Source organism: Mustelus asterias, chromosome 17, assembly GCF_964213995.1.
Source record: "Mustelus asterias chromosome 17, sMusAst1.hap1.1, whole genome shotgun sequence".
Taxonomy (NCBI): Eukaryota; Metazoa; Chordata; class Chondrichthyes; order Carcharhiniformes; family Triakidae; genus Mustelus; species Mustelus asterias.
Window position 1 is genome coordinate 47,712,640 of NC_135817.1, and position 20,194 is coordinate 47,732,833.

General features: G+C 39.9%; 1 protein-coding gene across 4 annotated transcripts in view; it reads right to left on the minus strand.

Annotated features, from left to right (window-relative positions):
• Nucleotides 1–20,194, minus strand: part of bcor (BCL6 corepressor) — a 232,448-nt gene that overhangs the window by 146,935 nt on the left and 65,319 nt on the right. Inside the window, exon 1 of one of the 4 annotated variants that reach the window (XM_078232582.1) lies at nt 16,252–16,306. The exons of the other annotated variants lie outside the window; for them this stretch is intronic. The gene's annotated coding sequence lies outside the window, so the exon portion shown is untranslated. Of the gene's footprint in view, nt 1–16,251; nt 16,307–20,194 lie in introns of those variants that run through there. 4 annotated transcript variants of the gene reach the window in all.

Sequence of the window (20,194 nt, forward strand, 5' to 3'; positions counted from 1 at the left end):
GCATGTTCTTTCAAAAGGGAAAGGTAGGGCGAACAAAATGACAGCTCCATAGATGATAAAAGAGATAGAAATTAAGATAAAGAAGAAAAAGTGTGCTTATCACAGAAATCAGGTAGAAAATACAACTGAAAACAGGACGAGTCTACAAGGTTCTGAGGGGAGGTGAAAAAGCAAATAAGAAAAGCAAAGAGGAACTATGAAAAGAGACAGCCAACATAAAGGGAAATTCAAAGTCTTCTACAGACACACACACACACGGAAGGAGAGAGCATAACTAAGATATTAAATTAATACTTTGCACCTGTTTTTAATGTTACCCAGATCATGGTGAAAGAAAAGCTAAATCGGACACAAAAAGCATTTAAAATTAATAAGGAGGACGTATTGGATAGGCTGTATTTACTTAAAAATTGAAAAGGCACAAGGACTGGGTAAGATCCAAGGATACGGAACGAAGGGAGTGTGGAAATTGCATAGGTATTGGCCATCATTTTTCAGCCTTTCCTTAGACTTGGGATTGGTGCCAGAGGACTGGAAATTAGCAAACATTATACCCTTGTTCAAAAAAAAAGCATAAAGACAAATCCAGCAACTAAAGGCCAATCAGTTTAACTTTGGTGTGGGAAATCTTCTAGAATTAATAATTTGGGACAAAATCATAGTCGCTTGGACAAACATGGGTTAATTCAGGAAAGCAAACCTGGATTTCATAAGGGAAAATTGTGTTTCACTAACTGGCTGGAGATTTCTGAAGAGGTGCCAGAGAGGGTTGATGAGGGTAATGCTGTTGATGTGGTATACATGGACCACAGTACCATACAATAGACTTGTGAGAAAAGTTATAGCTCATGAAATAAAAGGGACAGTACCAACATGGATAAGTGAATTGGCTGAGTGATGTGAAACAGAGAGATTGGGGAGATGGTGGCGTAGTGGTTTTGTGACTGGACTAATAATCCAGGGACCCGCCCAGCATGGCAACTGGTGAAATTTGAATTCAATAAAATTTAAAAACAGAGAGTCGTGGTTAATAGATATTTTTCGTGCTGGAGGAAGGTTAGTAGTGGATATTAAGATTAGTAGTGGACATTAATCACCTAGGCCTTGGTGCACAGGGCACAGTTTCAAAATTTGCATTGATACAACATTTAGAAGCTTGGTGAACTGTGAATAGGGTACTCTGGAACTTCAAAAGGATATAGACAAATTGGTGGAATGGGCGGGCAGGTGGCAGATGAAGTTTAATGTGCAGAAATATGAAATTATTAATTTTGATAGGAAGAACATTGAGTGACAATACAAAATATTAAGGGTATAACTTTAATGGGGTTGCAGGAGCAGACAGAACTGGGTGTATATGTACATTAGTCAATGAAGGTTGCAGTGCAGATTGAGAGAGCAGTTAATAAAGCATACAGTATCTTAGGCTTTATTATTAGGACACAGAATACAACATAGAACATAGAGCAGTACAGCACAGAACAGGCCCTTCGGCCCACGATGTTGTGCCGAGCTTTGTCTGAAACCAAGATCAAGCTATCCCACTCCCTATCACCCTGGTGTGCTCCATGTGCCTATCCAATAACCGCTTAAATGTTCCTCAAGTATCTGACTCCACTATCACTGCAGGCAGTCCATTCCATACCCCAACCACTCTCTGCGTAAAGAACCTACCTCTGATATCCTTTCTATATCTCCCACCACGAACCCTATAGTTATGCCCCCTTGTAATAGCTCCATCCACCCGAGGAAATAGTCTTTGAACGTTCACTCTATCTATCCCCTTCATCATTTTATAAACCTCTATTAAGTCTCCCCTCAGCCTCCTCCACTCCAGAGAGAACAGCCCTAGCTCCCTCAACCTTTCCTCATAAGACCTACCCTCCAAACCAGGCAGCATCCTGGTAAATCTCCTCTGCACTCTTTCCAGCGCTTTCACATCCTTCTTATAGTGAGGTGACCAGAACTGCACACAATATTCCAAATGTGGTCTCACCAAGGTCCTGTACAGTTGCAGCATAACCCCACGGCTCTTAAACTCCAACCCCCTGTTAATAAAAGCTAACACACTATAGGCCTTCTTCACAGCTCTATCCACTTGACTGGCAACCTTTAGAGATCTGTGGATATGGACCCCAAGATCTCTCTGTTCCTCCACAGTCATCCGAACCCTACCTTTGACCCTGTAATCCACATTTAAATTAGTCCTACCAAAATGAATCACCTCACATTTATCAGGGTTAAACTCCATTTGCCATTTTTTAGCCCAGCTTTGCATCCTATCTATGTCTCTTTGCAGCCTACAACAGCCCTCCACCTCATCCACTACTCCACCAATCTTGGTGTCATCAGCAAATTTACTGATCCACCCTTCAGCCCCCTCCTCTAAGTCATTAATAAAAATCACAAAGAGCAGAGGACCAAGCACTGATCCCTGTGGCACTCCGCTAGCAACCTGCCTCCAGTCCGAAAATTTTCCATCCACCACCACCCTCTGTCTTCGATCAGACAGCCAGTTACCTATCCAATCGGCCAACTTTCCCTCTATCCCACACCTCCTCACTTTCATTATAAGCCGACCATGGGGGACCTTATCAAACGCCTTACTAAAATCCATGTATATGACATCAACTGCCCTACCTTCATCAACACACTTAGTTACCTCCTCAAAAAATTCAATCAAATTTGTGAGGCACGACTTGCCCTTCACCAATCCGTGCTGACTATCCCGGATTAATCCGCATCTTTCTAAATGGTCGTAAATCCCATCCCTAAGGACCTTTTCCATCAATTTACCAACCACCGAAGTAAGACTAACCGGTCTATAATTACCAGGGTCATTTCTATTCCCTTTCTTAAACAGAGGAACAACATTCGCCATTCTCCAGTCCTCTGGCACCATCCCCGTGGACAGTGAGGACCCAAAGATCAAAGCCAAAGGCTCTGCAATCTCATCCCTTGCCTCCCAATTTGGGAGGCCCTATTTGGGCCTCACCAGTTCTGGGCACTGCACTTTAGGAATGATGTGAAGGCATTAGAGAGAGAGCAGAAAAGAATCACAAGAAAGAGATGAGGAACTGCAATTGTGAAGATAACCAGAGAGAGAAGCTATTCAAGCTTGTGATAGGATCAAGAGTGGGGATACAGAATTAAAGTAATTGGCATAAGAAGAAAAAGTGATATGAGGAAAAACATTTTCATGCAGCAAGTGGGTAAGATCCAAAATGCACTGTTTGAAAGTTTGGTAGAGGCAGATACATTTGAAGCATTCCCCCCAAAAGGAAATCCAACCTTTATTGAAAAGAAAGAATGTCCAGTAGGGTTAAAGTGAAAAGGTGGAGAAATGGCACGAGGTGTATCGCTCATTGGGAGTGCCAGTGCACATATAACAGGTCACTTGGCCTCATTCTGTGCTGTAACAATTCTGTGATCCGACAATGCTAGAATCAGACTGCTTTTATAATATAACTGCAGGCTTAGTGTGAAATTAAACTGCTTCACGCTAACACTACAGTTACAATGTGAATGAACCCTTAAAAGTAAAGATGGACTTGAAAAGCACAAGCTAAGTAGTTTCACAATTTGCTTTATAAAATTTAATCTCAGGTTTTCCTTTCCAAAGGATATCGACTGGTATCTCAGCAGCTGGGGTTAATCAGTTCTCTGGACCAACTATCTCCTATCACAGAAAAGATTAAGATTTTCATTCAACTAACAATGAACATTTTTTTGCTGAACATAATGGGAGCACAATAGTGCACCTTGCCTTGAGTAAATCAAGATGCACATGTAAGGATTACTTTGGAATGGAGAGGGAAGTAAATGAGTATGGTGTATGTGTGTGTGTGAAAGCAAGTGTGCATCAATGTGTGAGTACGTGCATAATGCATGTGGGCATGAGTAAGTGCATACCTGCCTGTACATGACAGTGTATGTGCTTAAGTGAGATGCACTTCTTCCTCACATTGCTTTTTTTAAAGCTGGCTACATACTGAACTTGCAGACACAATCCTGCACAGAGCTCGTAGTATTGATTACCTGGACCATAATGAGGTTAATCAAAAGTTAAAGGACATGCAAAGTGCCTACATCATTCATTGATTGCTGCACAGATAAAACTGACACTAACAAGATAAATATTTTCCACGTCAGGAATCACTGTTATTTAATGAAGTGTAGAAATGTAACATTTGTCTGTTTCTGTAGTATAATGGCCTATAAGATTAGTATTAAAATAGGATCCTCCTGATTACAAGTCAAAGTTCTAAGGTGCCAGCAGGAAGAAAGAAGACACAAGAAATTAAGGTAAAATACAAACAAACAGTAGGAAACAGAGGCCAATTTATAATATGCATTATTAGAGTTCTGAAAATCATTACTGGTGGTCTCGAATAATCAGTTTAGCATTCTATGTGAACAACGGAATTTCAAAATTTCCAGTAAATGCCGAGTTGCATGTGACAGCAAAATGAATAATGTTGGTGGGTTTATTTAAAAGATCTGTATAAGCCCAAAGGTACGATCAGCAAGATTTACAGTGCCATTGTGGTAGCCAGTGTGCTGCCTTTCCAACACACTGCACCAAAATGGTCCCAAACATTTTTAACTCTTCCAATCAATTGTTAGTACCAGGAATAAATCAAAATTTACCATTCTCTCAGACCCTATTCAGCAGTATATAGAAGGAAATGCCTCTTTCTATTGTTCAACTAGATCTTTCTTTCAATTCACATATCTGTTTTACCCAGAAACAAACATATCACAGTAATAAGGTTATTGAAACAACAGAAATAGCTTCATTACAGTAATATTTACTATAAATTTTCAATGCAAAACAATTCACAAAAATAAATGTTATCCTTTGTTTTCATTCCCTAACATTTTCCTTTCTGTCCTCATACCAAGCTAGGTGGTAAGGTAAGCTGTGGGGAGAGAGGCAGCAGAAAGATACAGACAGGTTAAGTGAATGGGTAACAAGATGGCAGATGGAGCATAATGTAGGGAAGTCTGAAGTTATTCACTTTGGTTGTAAGTTGAATAATTTTTAAAAGGCATGAAACTTGTAAGTGTTGATGTTCAAAGAGACTTGGGTGTGCTCGTACAAGAAATGCAACAAGTTAGCATGCAAGTGCAGCAAGCAGTTAGGAAGGCAAACAGCATGTTGGCCTTTATTGCAACGGGATTGGCGTATAAAAATAAAGAAATCTTGTTAGAATTGTGTAGGGTTTTGCTGAGAACACATTTGGAATACTTTGGGCAGTTTTGGTCTCCACATTTAAGAAATAATATACTTGCATTGGAGGTGGTAGAATAAAGATTCACTAGATTGGTCTCTGGGACGAGGGGGTTATCTTATGATAAGAAGCTAAGTAAATTGGGCTTACATTTAGAAGAATGAGAGGCGAACTAATTGAAACCTACAAAATTCTGAAGGGTTTGATAGGGAGATGAGAGATTGTTTCCGATGGTCGGGAAGACTAAAACACAGGGACATATCTCAGCATAAGGGGCCGATTGTTTAGGACTGAGATGAAGAGAATGACTTTGCTCAAAGGGTTGTGAATCTTTGGAATTCTCTATTCCAGAGGGTGTGGATACTCCATCGCTGAATACATTTAAAACTGGGATAGGCAGAATTTTGGTGTCTCAGATCATTCTTGTGTCCTATTACTTGTTAATTGCTTCCAACTGCCTCTGATTTTTATTACAAATTGTTTTACTAGGATTTAATTTACAGCTTTCCTTCCACTGTCTAGAGGTCAGCACAAATACTTTTAAAACAGTTTTGGTTGCCTAAAAACAAGCTTTAAAGCACAGTTTTGTTACCAACATAAAACCTATATACATCTTTCTATCAAAGATGTACCAGGTCAGTTTTTCAAGTGAAAACCACAGTAATAAAGATCACAACAACTTATATTTATGTGGCACCTTTAACATAATAAAACATGCCTAGATGCTTTACAGGAGGAGCATTATGAAGCAAAATACTGGGCCGCATGAAGAAATATTAGGTCAGAAGGGTGGATTTTAGAAGTGGGTTAAAGAAAGAAATGAGGTAGATGGGAAGAGAGGTGTGGGGAGGGTATTCCAAAGCTTGGGGCCTAAGCAACTGAAGGCATGGCCACCAATGGTGGAGTGATAATGATTGGGAAATCAAAATCTGGAAGTGCTTGTGGTTATACAATCATTAAGGGGTCCCTTCAGCTCGATACTAATTGTCTGCAAGCTTCACATAGCTGCCAATCCCTATTACGTATCCTCTTTGGGAGACTGAGCCCAATAAGGGTTTGTATAAAAGAAAGGCAATAGCAATAAAAAAAAGAAAGTTGTCAGAAAAAAAATCAATATTGACTACTTCAAAATATGATCATCTAAATTGAATCAATGGTACAGTCAATTCTTTGACTCCCACTGATTATGGAAAGTTTCAAATGAATTGGTGGTTATCACATTACCACACTTTATGATCACCTAGGCATGTACTAAATGCGAACAAGCAATAAGCAAGAACTTTTGCAGTGGTTATCCATATCATGGACGAACATTGGTTGATTCAGCAAATCAAATAACAAGTTTTTGATTGGCTGAGTAAAAGGTTGGAGGAGGGTTTGTAGTGCAGTTCCCTGGGAGTCAGTTATATCATGGAATCCCTACAGTGCAGAAGGAGGCCATTCAACCCATTAAGTCGACACCAACTCTCTGAAAGAGCATCTTACCCAGGCCCAACCCCTAACCCATGTATTTACCCCGCTAATCCCCCTAAACTACACATCTTAGAATCATAGAATCCCTACAAGACAGAAGGAGGCCATTCGGCCCATCAAGCCCGGACCAACAACTATCCCACACAGGCCCTATCCCTGTAACCCCAAGTATTTACCCTGCTAGTCCCCCTGACACTAAGGGGCAATTTAACATGGCCAAACAAACTAACCTGCACATTTTTGGACTGTGGGAAGCAACCTGAGCACCCGGAGGATACACAGACACATGGAGAACATGCAAACTTCACATCGATTGTCACGCAAGGCCAGACTTCAACCCAGGTCCCTGGCACTGTGAGGCAGCAGTGCTAACCACAGTGCCACCCTTGAGACCCTTGCTTTTTCCGATACATATTTAGACCTAAGCCTTGGTGTATATGGCACAATGTCAAGTTTCTGGATTATGAAAAACTTGATGTATTGTGAACCGTGAGGAGAATATTGTAGAACTTCAACAGAACACAAACAAGTTGGTGGAAAGAGTAGTCAGGTGGCAGGTGAAGTTCAAAGTGGAGAAGTGTGAAGTGATTCATTTTGGTGGAAACAAAATGGAAGGATGATATAAAATAAAGGGTTCTCCCACTTTCTCACTGTAAACCTGCACATTCTTCCATTTCAGATAACCATCTAGTCACATTTTGAATGCTTTGATTGAATCTGCCTCCACCGCATTCTCAGGCAGTGCATTCCAAATCTCAACCACTCACTGTGTGAAGAAGTTTTTTCTCATATCACTTACTTCTTTGCCAAATATTTTAAGTCTGTGCACTCTTGTTCTTGATCCTTTCTCGAGTGAGAATAATTCACATATGAACATACGAATTAGGAGCAGGAGTGGGCCACTCAGCCATTCAATAAGAACATGGCTGATGTGATTGCAATCTCAATCCTGCATTTTATGCGCAATATGCTTTTTCTTTAAATTTGGAACTGTCTTTAACCTTTTTCGTTGTTCCCAGGATGATGCGTCCTTCCCTTGGAATTTTTCTTTATCATTTGGAATGTATCTGTTCTGTGAATTCAGAGATATCCTTTTAAATGTCTGCCACTGCATCTCTATTGACGCTATTCACTCTATCCATGTCCCTCATGATTTTGAATACCTGCAGGAGCAGACAGACCTGGTTATTTATGTGCATAAGTCATTGAAGGTGGCAGGTTGAGAGAGTGGTTAATAAAGCATTCAGTTTCCCTGGCTTTATTAATAGGGTCATAGAGTACACGAGCAAGGAGGTTATTTGAATTTGTATAGGGCATAGTTCAGCCTCAGCTGGAATATTTTATCCAGTTCTGGGTGTGGCACTTTAGGAAAGATGTGAAAACATTGTATAGATTAATAGAAAAGATTCACAACAATGGTTCCAGGGATGAGACACCTCAGTTATGAAGAGAGGATTGGAATCTAAACCATTTTCCTTGCAGGGGGAAAATTGTGAAGATTTTTGATAGAGATATCGAAAATCATGAAGGGCCAGGATAGAATAGGGAGAAATGGTTCCCACTTGTGAAAGGATCGAGAATGAGAGGGTGCAGAGTTGAAGTACTTGGGAAAAGAAGCAAAAGCAATATACATGGGGTTACGGGGATAGGGCCTGGGTGGGATTGTGGTCGGTACAGACTCGATGGGCAGAATGACCTCCTTCTGCACTGTAGGGATTCTATGATACGAGAGAAAACTTCTTCATGCAGCAAGTGGTTGAGATCTGAAATGCACTGCCTGACAGTGCAATGTAGGTTCAATCAAAGCATTCAAAAGGGAATTAGACTGTTAGCTGAAAAAGGAAGAATGTGCAGGGTTATGATGAGAAGGTGGGAGAATGACACTAAAAGAAATTGCTCAGAGAGCTGGTGCAGACACGATGGACCGAATGGTCTCTTTCTGCACGATGACAATTTTGTGATTTGTTCTACCCATGGCCAAAGGGGAAAGAAAATCACAGAAAATGCAATCATAAATTATGGAGAAACTTCTTCAAATTGTAAAACAGGGGTTACAACCTGTAACATTTACAAGATGCATGCACAGCGAGAACATCATTCAAGTGGCAAAGGTACTCATTGCCCACCATAGTATTATCCATTAATGATCAAGCAAGACCCCAGAGGAGCTGAAAAGCATCCCTAAAGTCTTCCCCTGTGGATAATTGCTTGTGAAAGATAATAAAACTTCCTGTTAAGCAAATATTGAAGACATACATAGTGAGCAACACAAAATAATGCAGGAGAGCCAGTGTTCAGGAGGTTAATATTTAGATTAAGTTGTTAAAGACAATTGCGATGAAACCATACTGTCTAATGTTGCGTGTGTAGATACTTTCGTGCAGAGAATTGCTTCATGTTGAAAGTTGATTTTTAAAAATTAAAGTACAGTATCCACTGACTGCTCAAATTATCCAGTTAGTCGTTGAATAGCAAAAGTCAAGAAAATCTGTGCTAAGTGGGCTGATATCAGCTAACAGGGCAGGATGGTTTCTGTTTGGTAGCTCCTTTCATCTCTGTGCAACTCTATCTTTCTTTTAAATTTTATTAGTCACAATTAGGCTTACATTAACACGACAATGAAGTTACTGTGAAAATCCCCTAGTCGCCACACTCCGGCGCCTGTTCGGGTACACTAAGGGAGAATTTAGCACGGCCAATGCACCTAACCAACACATCTTTCAGACTGTGGGAGAAAACCAGAGCACCCGGAGGAAACCCACGCAGACATGGGGAGAACGTGCAGACTCCGCACAGACAATGACCCAAGTCGGGAATCGAACCCAGGTCCCTGTCGCTGTGAGGCAGCAGTATTAACCACTGTGCCACCATGCCGCCCCATATGTTACCATCCTTTGTCCTTTCTCCCCAATATATTGCTTAAAATCTATTTTTTGACCAAATTTTGTTTGATAACACTCCTGTGAAGCACCTTAGGACATTCTACTATGTTAAAGATTCTATACATGTACAAGCTGTAGCTGTTATTATTCTTCGGATTCTACATTTAATTTTATTGTCATGGGTTAGACCTCATGTTCTTATCCCCGATTGCTATCTGGGAAAGTAGATGGAACTGCACAGGTGAGGGCAGACTTTGTTTGCAACTTCCTTGCTACGGCTGAACAGTTGGCTTAAAAATGGCCATCTGAACAAAGTACCTGATAGTGACTGACAGTATCTCAGGAATAAGTGACTGCCTTCACAAGATAAGGCAGGGGGAGGTCCACAGATGCACAGGTTACATGGACGGCCATACTAAGTTACCCCTTAGTGTCCAAAGATGTGTAGGTTAGATGGATTAGCCATGGCAAATGTGTGGGGTTACAGGGATAGGGGTGGGGGAAAAGAGGGTCTGAGTAAAAAATCTGTCCGAGAGTTGGTGCAGACTCAATGGCCTCTCCTGCATTGTTGGGATTCTATGATTCTATGAAAAAAATAGTATAATTCTCAACAGCATTTAATTAAAAAATATTTTTATTGTTATTACAATGCAACTTTAGTTCAGTTCCAAACTGGGATTTCTGGCATAGCTATAAACGTTGTAGAGGGAAACTGGGTGGTACAATTGGTTAGGCCCAAAATAATGAAATAATCTGTAGATAGTATGGATTTTTGCAGACAACCTCTATCCAGTTTTTTAAAATGTGGATGATTCTACAATACAGACTTATGGGTGTTTGACACAGAGTGGAATGAAATTCAATTTTGGTAGCACACAAATTGCATGGTAGAGAATTGGCTGTTTGATATACACCTCTTCCATTCTACAGACTAAGTGGCAGACTAATCACCTTAAACTCAGCAATCACTTGGCTTTGAGGATTTTCTTTCGCTTAACAATAAATAAAACAATTGAAGTCAGCAGAAAGAAAAATTTAGTCGTGTGTATAACAGTCAACCACTTTACAACCACACATCTTGTGCCCCTGCCCACCACCCAAATATCAAAGAACAAAGAAAGTTACAGCACAGGAACAGGCCCTCCCGGCCTGCACCGACCATGCTGCCTGATTTAACTAAAACCCCCTATGCTTCCAGGAACCATATCCCTCTATTCCCATCTCATTCATGTACTTGTCAAGATGCCCCTTAAAAGTCACTACCATATCTGCCTCCACTACCTGCCCCGGCAACACGTTCCAAGCACCCACCACTCTGTGTAAAAGATCTGCCTCGTACATCTCTTTTAAAACTTGCCCCGCACGTAGTAATTGACTCTTCCACCCTGGGGAAAAGCTTCTGACTATCCACTCTGTCCATGCCTCTCATAATCTTGTAGACTTCTATCAGGTCTCCCCTCAACCTCCGTCGCTCCAGTGAGAACAAACCAAGTTTCTCCAACCTCCCCTCATAGCTAATGCCCTCCATACCAGGCAACATCCTGGTAAATCTTTTCTGTACACTCTCCAAAGCCTCCACATCCTTCTGGTAGTGTGGCGACCAGAATTGAACACTATATTCCAAGTGCGGCCTAACTAAGGTTCTATAAAGCTGCAACATGACTTGCCAATTTTTAAACACAATACCCCAGCCGATGAAGGCAAGCATGCCATATGCCTTCTTGACTACCTTCTCCACCTGCATTGCCACTTTCAGTGACCTGTGTACCTGTACACCCAGATCCCTTTGCCTATCAATACTCTTAAGGGTTCTGCCATTTACTGTATATTTCCTGTATTAGACCTTCCAAAATGCATTACCTCACATTTGTCCGGATTAAACTCCATCTGCCATCTCTCCGCCCAAGTCTCCAACTGATCTATATCCTGCTGTATCCTCTGATGGTCCTCATCGCTATCCGCAAATCCACCAACCTTTGTGTCGTCCGCAAACTTACGAATCAATCCAGTTACATTTTCCTCCAAATCATTTATATACATTACAAACAGCAAAGTTCTCAGTTCTCATCAATTGGCAGAAATTCCTCTGTAGATAGAAAGCAGTAAGTACACCAAGCAGGACCTTAAGCAGCATATCTCCAGCTCACAACTCAAATCACTGTTCAAATGCAAGAATGGTAATGACTGCAACCTTCAGTGTAAGTACACTTCACAAAGTACACTCTGAAACTGCCCACATCATTGGCTAGACTAAACGATTCAACACAGAGTATCAGAAATTGGCCAGGCTTTCCTGCTCTGTGCTTGCCAGCCTACAATTTCTTTCTGACCATTCACTTTAATGGATTGAAAATTATGGGCTGGCGAGTGAAGAAGTGAAAAATTCCAGCCAGGAAATTCAAGGCTAATAGCAGTATTTAATTTTCCATTATGCTAAAACACCTAGGTGCTAAACTTTGCTAAAAACAGTTTTCTATTTTGACAAATGAGTGTGGGTTTAAAATAACTTGTACATATGTTACTTGTACTGTGAAAAAATCATCAGTGGCAGAAATGGCTTACATGACCCACAGGCTTAGAAATTCAATGCAAAAGAAAAGAAAATGATACAGATGAATGGAAGTGCACTCAACTACTGAGAAGGAGCTCGGACGGTTCAGATGTACAAGTACAATAAGTAGTAACAAATAGATGATGATTGTTATGAAGAAACCAATACCCAGAGGTATACTCCGAAAATGCAGATGAATCTTTATTAATGATTTACGGCTAAGCAAACTAGCTTTGCCTTTGTCAAAGCAGCTGAAAAATATAAAAGCAGCAAAGTAATGATTCATCAACCCATCACTGATATAACAGGAAAACAATCCAGTTTGTTTGCTTTTTTACTTGGGGACTTAAAGTATTGAACTAAAAAAGTTGTTGTTAACACACAATTTGCATTAATTAAACTGCCTATTGCATTACTCACCATAAGTCTGATACATAAATGAGCTATTGCATTGTACTGATTTGTTTTCAGATGCAGATGGAGTGGAAAATATATTAAGAGATGTTTTACTCCCTGCTTCTAAATGTAAAAGCACTATTAAAAATAAAAAATTGTCTTGGCCATAACTTACTGTCAAGTCCATCATTTCTTACAAAAATATGAACGTATAAACAAGGGGCAGAAGTAATGCATCCATTATGGTTGCATGGCTCACATGTGCTGGCTGGTATAGAACTTATCCCAAAATTCAGTTGCATTAAGATTCTATTTATGGTTTTTGAGTAACACTACAGATGAAAATATTGTACATACAGTTGTTTTACTATTGATGAATCCACATCACGGTATCTAGAGTGAATCTAGCACCTTATGGAAGTTGGTATTATTGCAGAAACTTTTCCATTACAAGAAGCATTAGGCCTCATCTGGAGTATTGCTTCGAGTTCTGGATGCCACACTAGAGGAAGGGTGTGAAGGCATTGGAGCGAGTACAGAGAAGATTCACAACAATGATCCTAGAGATAAAGAACAGTGGCTATGAGGATAGATTGAAGAGGTTAGGGCTGAATTCCTTGGGGAAAAATGGAGAGGAGACCTGAGAGAGGTCTTCAAGATCCTGAGGGGTACTGAGTGTGTAAATAGTGAGAAACTTTTCCCAATAAAGAACCAGAGGGCACAAATTCAAATTAATTTGCAAAAGGAGTAGAAGTGACGCGAGGAAAAAAAATTTCACCCAGGGTGTAATTGGAGTCTGGAATGAACTCCTCAGAGTATTGTGGAGGCAGGTTTGATCAAGGTATTCAAAAGGGAATTGGATTGCTATCCGAGAAGAAACAATGTGCAAGTTTATGGGGATAAGGCAGAGGAGTGGGCTTTGGTTGAATGCTCTTTTGGAGAGCCAGAGCAGACTTGATGGGCCAAATGGCCTATTTCTGCACTGTGAAGACTCTGTTGCAATATTATTACACAAGATAAAAGCAAAATACTGTGGATGCTGGAAATCTGAAATAAAAATAGAAAATGCTGGAAAGATTCAGCAGGCCTGGCAGCATCTGTGGAGACAAACAGAATTAACATTTTGCGTCAATTTGACTCTCTTTCAGAGTCTGTGTGACTCTTCTTCCTCTGAAGGAGAGTCATACAGACTAGAAATGTTAGCTCCACTTCTCTCTCTACAGATGATGCCAGACCCAGAGTCTTTCCAGCATTTTCTGTTTTTATTACATAATGATGTTGGTATAAGCATTGATGTAAATGGAAGGTTGATCATACAAAACTAGCAGAATGGCAAAAGTTGAGGACAACAAGGAGTAGCAAAGTTGGCTTGTAGTTGCCCTCCAAAATGCTGTTGTTATCTTAAGAAAAAGTACTCACAACAAATCACAATTCTGATGACCTGAAATATTACTCAAGATGTAAGAAAGCTACCAATACATAAGCAGCAAACAGATAGATAAACTACAAAAATAATCAGCAAATAACCACCAATAAACAGTTATTAATGTGCAGAAAGGGAATCAAAGGAATCACTGAAAATGTTTTTGGTGCCATGTCGCAGTACTCAGGAAATAAGAAGCAATTTTACAATACCTGGCACCATATCAGGAGAAACCAGAATACTCACAATTTTGGTATCTTATTCAACCTCAGCTGTATTTCCAACCCAATTGCCCTCCATCACAAAGACTGCCTACTTCCACTTTTGTAATATCTATATCTGCAACTACTCCAACCTAGCTTCTGCTAAAACCCTCATCTCCAGACAGTACTATCCCAATGTTCTCCCTTGGCTTCCAGTACCCCAGTGCCTCGGATTTAAATGTTTCACTGTTGTGTTGAAAGCAATACCCATCTTTGTAATCTCTGTCAGTGGTGGAATCTTCTGACAATTTTGCATTCCTCCAATTCTGGTCTCTTTGGCATCCTCCATTCCCATATACCTACAACTGCCAGTTGTGCATTCAGCTGTCTGGACCCTAAATTCTGGAATTCTTTCCTTGAACCAGGCTAACTTTCCACTTTGTTTGCGTCCTTAAAATCCACCTGTGACCAAGATTTTAGTCACCTCCCCTAATATCTCCTTCTTTGGCTCATTTTCAATTTTTGTTTGGTCATGTTTCTGTAAAGCACCTTAGGTTATTTCCTACATTACAGGTGATATTTGAATGCTTGTTAACGATTACAACTATATTGAGAATAACATGTGTCATACATGAAAAAGTTAGACCAACTGAATCTTTTGTGCTAGAAACCAGAACTTCAATTATGCAGAGATTTTTGTATTTCATTCAAAGAAATTCTTACAAAGTACAAACAGTATTTAAATAATATACTGATTGCCCCTGTCTATACACATATTGTCTTTGTGATAATACCTACTATTTTGAAGAGACATTGTGTTAGGTTAACAATGAAAACAGGACAGCTGTTAATGTAGCATGTTTCCTTCTCTTTGAGGACAGAGCACTGAGAAATTACAGCATTTAGACCACAGGGGACAAGAGGAAATAAAAACTCAAATTGGGACGACATCAACAAAAATGCAAGACTGACAATGTAATGAGCTATAGCACAAAGTAGGTCATTCTGCCCATCATATTACTGCTGCCCCTTTTACAGGTGCAATCTGCAATACTTTCCTGTAGCTCTGTACTTTCCTATGCTTCAAAAGCTTGTCTGTTCTTCCCTTAACAGATGCAATGGTCTCTGCCTCAACAATTCCCTATGGTAAAGCATTCAATGCTCCAACAGCTCTCCGATACTGTCCCATAACTGTGTGGTCTGGATGTTACTGTGTAATTGGTTGTATTCAACCTGCTAGAAAATGGTAGGATTGTTAGCCAAACAAAGACCATCAAACAATGTGACACACATGACTCGGAGTTAGTTCATTTTCTGTGTAGTTCTTGGGGTGCCACACTTTTGTTAATGTAAAAGATATATGATTGGGTTTAAACATGAAATAGTTGAAGAAAAAAGAGCTTTTAACATTTTATGGTGTACATAGGATGTTACAGATATTCAAAAGATGAAAATAAGTGTCTTTGACTTGCATCTACTCCAGTTATATGGAGGTGGCCTGATTCAATAGTGGAGAATAGTTTCTACTTTGCACCATTTGGGCTGTTCACAAATATCAATGCAAGCAGAGTGGGAGGTGATTTGATTTTTCTAGAACATAGGTTCTCTCATCCAACACTGTTCGGGAGTTTTTGCTTCCACAGCATCACATTGAAAATTATTACAGATCTTACTCATTCTGCATGAATGGGGGCTTCCTGACACGAGTCGACTTCCACCCTGAGGGTGCTTCTGATTAACCCTTCATATTCCACTTGGGACCTTTTTACACAGCTTTCTTATACACTTTAAAGCCTCGTGAGTTGGAGTTTTTCGAACCTTTCTCACACTACAGTTCTCTTACACTAGGGGTTAGTCTCAACCCTTCGCTCTGCATGAATGAAGGCTTTCACTGTGCTTAGCTGACCGGAACCGAACCAGTGTTCAAGATCCAGACCAGAGCTTCAAGGGTCACGGCCTACATAATGAGTTGGCCATATGGCCGATAAATATTAAATAAGCTGTCATTTGTGCGAAGGGTAAGCGCCATTATCTTGCCACACAGCATTTTTAGAAAAAAGTTACCAAGCAAAGTGGGTCCCGTACTTACCTTCGAAGTTCTGGAATGAATCACAAGCTCAACTCCTACTGGTCTTTACAAACCTCCACATTGGACTTGCTTTTCCCTTCTTAGAAATTTACCAGATTTTCGTCCCGGAATATGTCCCTGTTGTGTTTTCACACACAAGTTTTTTTTTTAAGTTGGCACTGGGCTAACCTGGATAAGCCCACGGTCTCTTTCCCATTACTGGTCCTCAGAATCCTCGTTGGAAATGTGTTGATGGGTTATTTTTATTGTTTCAATAGGTTTGGTTTGTCCTGCGTTGCCACGTGGTTTGATGCAGTTATTCTCCTGAAAGCGAAGTCTAAACCGAGCTTTCCAGCTCTTAACAACGTGAACAGGACGTGCTGCGTTCACAGACTCGATATTGTTCTGTCAATAGCAATGGGTCACTGGGACTCTCACCAGAGAACAGGCAATGTAGCACGGAGCCGTCACTCTGCACAAGTGCTTTTTTTTAAAACAAAAAAGCGATTAGACAGGCAATCTCCAAATTTAAAAAAAAACCGTAGCTTTGGAAAACAGGTATTTTGGATTTTGCAGAAATTTCCTTTTATTGAACAGCATCCTGACGATAGCGCCTGGCGGACCAGAGACACGATTTTCAAGCGTTTCAAGTCTTCAATAAAAATGATCGCCCTTTTTTTTTTACCGACTTCACAATATGCCGAGTGAAACCCGAAGGCCGTTTAACAAAATACTGCTCCGGCAGCAGAGGTGAGTTGGGCACAGGGTCTATAAGTCGGTACTGGATGTTAAGCAAGTACTGGGACAGTTTGTCTTGTCGTTTTCTGTGATCCGACATATATCCATCGTCTTGACTCAATTCCCTTTATGTAATCTACGTGCAAGGATGAGTGAGAGAGTACATTTGGTACACTGTTGTACGACAGGCAGCTAAAGCAGCAGCAGAATTTAAAACATTATTTGCTGCGCAGAATTGTCTGTGTGTGTGTGTGTGTGTGTGGAGGGGGGGGAGGGGGGAGGCGTAATCACCATTTAAATTCTGCAGATTTGAAATATTCCTCTCGACTGAGGGGACAAAGAACACATACCAAAACAAGTAGGTAACACCTACTTATTTCTGTTGACAAGTAACATGAAGAACAAAAACAAAATCTACATAACCAAAATAAATAGTTTGGGATGAATGTAGGTGCTACTTTATGCCATCCCACTGAAACTAGCTAGATTGGGATGGAGACAATCCCCGAGGTGATGCTGCCTGGAGTGTGCATTCAATAAACCTGCTCAATTGGAGACTGGCTGGCACCAGACAAAAATGACACTTAAACGCTGTCCAATAGGTTAAAAATAAAACGAAGCAGCCTGGTTTGGTCTACACGCGACTTAAATCTCCCGCTACACGGCTGATTCACGATGACCCCTGAAGTAATCTAGTGAACTTTTGGTTTGTCAGAACAATCGTGTACGGACAATAAGTGCAGCTTTGTCAACGTCCACCCACACCCCGAGAGGAACACCCAGCCTTAATTGTTGGAAGTTTTTTTTGTTTTACAACGTTGAAGCTGTCATTCAGCGATCCCTGCATCCTTAATGCAATGTTGATCACAAAATGACAATATTTTCCACTGAAAATAAAGAGCAACAGCATCTCTGTATGTCCGCTGAAATAAGCTGAGCTCTGAAATCCTCCGCAGAAATGGCTTACTACAGTCGCTGTGTTGGTTCACACTTTGATGAACGGCCACGAAGAGGTACTAGAAGTCTGATAGATGCCGGGACCAGAACTTCAGGAGGAGAAGTGATTAAATTGAGGAATGCAACAATATATTCAACCCATAATGGAAAATACAGGAACTTGTAAAAGCATTATTTCAGCTATTGCCCATTCAGAGTTTTTTTTAAAAATCGATTGCAACCCTTTTCCTAGCATTTTAAAAGAACTCAGATAGGACACAGCAACAAGAGGGAGAAATTCAGCCAAGACTTCCCTGCTGGAAGTGCAGGATTGACTGTGATGTCCTCGAAGGTTGAAAGGCCTACACAGAATCTCTGAACTCATCACTTGAGCTGGATGTGATAAATCAATCACTGGCCACAGAACTATACCCCCCATGAGGAGTCGTGACCTTAAGGAAAGGAAAAGTGGAAAGAGAAAAAGTAGGAAGTGGATGGGAGGGCGTGGAGGGGAATAAATGTGAGCATTCAGTACTGGGAATTGAAATAACATGAAAAGTTTATGAGCAGAATATTGTGTCAGTAAATTACTGCAATGAAGAAATGTGATCTGTTTTACTATGTGGAAGTTTGGCTAAATTTTCCTAATGGTAGATGTTCAATGCATTTTGACAGCAATTGTGCACAATGTCTATATAGTAACTGCTGTGATAATGCAATGTTTTTTAATTTTATTACAACAGTAAATTATAATCAAAACATTTTATAACCAATCACATATGTAGTGATAAAACTAGTTAACAAACTTTGCATCATAATTAAGTCTTTGACGTTTTGAATTGATTGTTCCGTATTGGTGATTAAAAAGGCAATATGAAATTGAAAGACACTGCACTTACTTCCTCTTAAAGGCACAATACAGTGAACTTAAATGATAACTATTCCAAACATACAAGTACTGAATATTTGCAAGTTTAATAATCTAATGATTCTCCAACTATGTTGCAGCTTTAAGGAACACGTTATGGCTATACACGCTGGTACTTACAATGGGAGGTGTGTACAATAAACACAAATTGGGAGCATGTTAGAGGATTCAAGCTAATTTTCTGATGGCCCCTGTAATTCAACTCAGAGGTATAAAAAATCCAAAATTCAAATGGCAATTTCTCTGCTTATTGAATAAGGAGTCTGCCTCTGATTAGCCCACATAGTCCTTTGTAAGTTGTTGTGCTCTGAAAAGAGGAGGAATTTCCTGGAAAAAAATTCCAATATCCACCTGCTACTTCCTGATGCAACTCAAAGTTAAAAGAAGTCATTTGAACAAGTGGTTAAATTCTTAATAGTCAGGAAGATAAGCTGGAACTCAGCTATGATGAGAGTTTGGTTGTAGTGTTACACGTAAAAACATCTAACTCTGCCCAATGCTGCAGCTTGCCATAGGGGGTATCTCGGGCTGAAAGTATTTCCATTGGCTACAGAAGTTCATCATCACAGAGGTCCTCTCAGGTACTTAGGCTACCACTTTCTTCCCATATCCCCCCAACCAAATGAAATGTTTTACTAAATCTATCATACATGCAAGATCATTTATAACTGTATTGTGTTTAATAATTTTCCCTGGTCTCTCACATCTCCATACTTCAACTTTGTATAAGGTTTGTATTTTACTTTACAGATTAAAGAATTAATAAAGAAGATAATTTAAAAAGAAACAAGCAAATCAGAAGAGATAAAGCAACGTTGTTAGAAAACATCTTTCCTTCACCAATGAATTTCAATTTTGCAATCATGATCCCAGTGGATTATGGCTGCATGTTCCTTTGCTCTTTATTATAAATTTTTCATTCCCCTCTTCAAAATTGCCCAAAGGTGCCAATCACTTTCCATAATTTGAGAAGCAAATAAATTCTTATAATCCTAGCATGAAATCACAAGGTTATTTACTGTTTTGATAGAACTGGACTTAACTTGCCCATGGAATCTATAATGTTCTATGATAAATGTTCAGCATTAGCACACAGAAAATCGACTAGGTGTGGAATAGGGGTCTGATTTCTGCTTATTTTTAAGAGGCTAATGGGATTGTTCAGAGATCACCAACAATTACATTGATGGCAACAAAGTCTGCATCCTGAAAAAAGCATATTTATTATTAAATCTTTTTACACGATTTCCTGCCCAAAATCTTAATTATCAAGTTATATTCCCATTTTTTTCATGGTTAAATTTTTGTGTCAACATTTCCTATGATAAATTTGTGCCTTGACATTTTGCATTAAAATCTCCC